This window comes from Sminthopsis crassicaudata, chromosome 3, assembly GCF_048593235.1.
Source record: "Sminthopsis crassicaudata isolate SCR6 chromosome 3, ASM4859323v1, whole genome shotgun sequence".
Classification (NCBI taxonomy): Eukaryota; Metazoa; Chordata; class Mammalia; order Dasyuromorphia; family Dasyuridae; genus Sminthopsis; species Sminthopsis crassicaudata.
The window spans coordinates 135,016,529-135,018,744 of NC_133619.1; the positions used below are offsets into that span (position 1 = coordinate 135,016,529).

At 37.1% G+C, this 2,216-nt stretch overlaps 1 non-coding gene across 1 annotated transcript; it reads right to left on the bottom strand.

Moving 5' to 3' along the window:
- Nucleotides 1-1,047: 1,047 nt before the first annotated feature.
- LOC141565296 (18S ribosomal RNA) lies at nt 1,048-2,004 on the bottom strand. The gene has a single exon (XR_012488972.1). It is a non-coding gene; the product is annotated as an 18S ribosomal RNA (ribosomal RNA).
- Between the last annotated feature and the right edge of the window lie 212 nt (nt 2,005-2,216).

The following is a 2,216-nucleotide window of genomic DNA, read 5'->3' on the forward strand; positions in this document are numbered from 1 at the left end:
CCATTCATACTAGTCCCTATTTAAAAGACAAGTGATTATGCTACCTTTGCACGGTCAGGATACCGCGGCCGTTAAAGTTTAAACTCACCGGGCAGGCAGTGCCTCTAATACTAGTTAATGCTAGAGGTGATGTTTTTGGTAAACAGGCGGGGTTTGTGTTTGCCGAGTTCCTTTTATTCCTTTTAATCTTTCCTTAGATGCATGCCTGAGTTGGGTTAACAGTGGTCGTAATAGATTGCTAGTGTGTGAATGCGGCTATTTATTTGGATAAGGAGTAGTGGTTGTTCCAGGCTAGAGTAAGCTTATGCAAGGAGAATTTGTTCATGTTACTGATATTAGCATTATATCTTCTATATAATTATAGAATTGTCCAATATTAACTTTAGGGGTTTTGATAAATTTTTGGGATTAAGTGGAATGTTAGTTTGAGCTTTAACGCTTTCTTAATTGGTGGCTGCTTTTAGGCCTACAATGTTTCTGTGAAGTTTACATTACCCTCTAAGTAAGTTTGTTTACATGTCAAAAGAGATGTCCCCCTTTTGATTATCATTTAAATTTAAGTTAGGTTTGTAGGTACTTTAATTAAATTTAAAGTTGAACTTAAATTCTTTTTTTGGACAACCAGCTATCATTAAGTTCGATTAGGCTTTTCACCTCTATTGTAAAATCATCTCACTATTTTGCCACATAGACGAGTTCGTTCTGTCAACTGTTCTACAATAGCTCACTTAATTTCGGGAAGTCGGGCTTAAATTCTTTTTGTCCGATTTGACTAGCTAAATCATTATGCAAAAGGTACAAGGTGAAATCTTTGCTTTTTCTTGCTTTCAGGAAATTTAAAGGATCTTTCAGGGTTCCCTCACGGTACTTTCGTTATTGTGCCTATAAGTATCTGTTCTATCACCTATACTAGGATAAAGGTTAATGTTTTGAAGATTAGGTAAAATAGTTAAATAGTTGTGTGCTAGGACTAAGTCTCGCTCAAAATGGTCAGGGTTAGCTGAAATCTTTTAGGTGTAGGCTAAATGCTTTAGTTAAGCTACATTTTGATATTCCAAGTGCACTTTCCAGTACACTTACCATGTTACGACTTATCTCCTCTTTTTTACGTAATCTTATTAGGTATAAGTGGGCTACTTTGTTGAGGAGGGTGACGGGCGGTGTGTGCGCACCCTATTGCCATTTTCAATTAAGCTCTCTATTCTTAATTTACTGCTAAATCCTCCTTCATGTCTTTATTTCAATAGACATTTCGTTGTGTTCTAAAGTAGAAAATGTAGCCCATTGCTTCCCCCTTCATGTGCTACACCTTGACCTAACGTTTTTATGGTTTCATGATTTTGCTCACTTTTGAACCCTGTTGGGGTGAGCTGACGATGGCGGTATATAGACTGTTGGGCAAGAAGGGGTGAGGTGTATCGGGGTTTATCGATTATAGAACAGGCTCCTCTAGGAGGGTCTAGGGCACCGCCAAGTCCTTTGAGTTTTAAGCAGTGGCTCGTAGTTCTCTGGCGAGTAATTTCGTTATTAAATTACCTTAGTTTATGGCTAAGCATAGTGGGGTCTCTAATCCCAGTTTGGATCTTAGCTTTAGTGTCTTCAGCAGATAGTAAGGTCACGTTAGTTGTGTATTTTAATTACAACTAGGGCGTATTACAGCACAGTTGATTTTTAACCTTATTAACTGGTTATTTAGCTTAAACACACTTTACGCCGTTTTTCTGTTAATTTGGGTTAATCGTATGACCGCGGTGGCTGGCACGAGATTTACCAACCCTTTTTACTATAATTTAGTCAAACTTGCGTTTATTGCTCAATGTTAGTCACTGCTGTATCCCTTGGGGGTGTGGTTAAACAAGGTGTCATGGGCTACTTTTAATAGTGTGCCTGATACCTGCTCCCTAAAGCTCTGGACAGAGGTTTAAGGGCATACTCACCGGACTGCGGAGACTTGCATGTGTAGGTCTAATAAAAATTAACAGTAAGGCCAGGACCAAACTTTTGTGCTTGTGGAATTAATTAAAATTCATCTGAGCATTTTCAGTGCTATGCTTTGGTTAAGCTACACAAACTAACACGAGGAAATTTTTATAGGATTTAAATTTGTATACTATGTCAGTATTGATTATTTTTTTCACTAAAAATTGGTTTTTTTTTTAAGTAAAAATTTGAAAATTTAATATATAAATAAAGTAAAATTTGCGACAGAAAGCTTA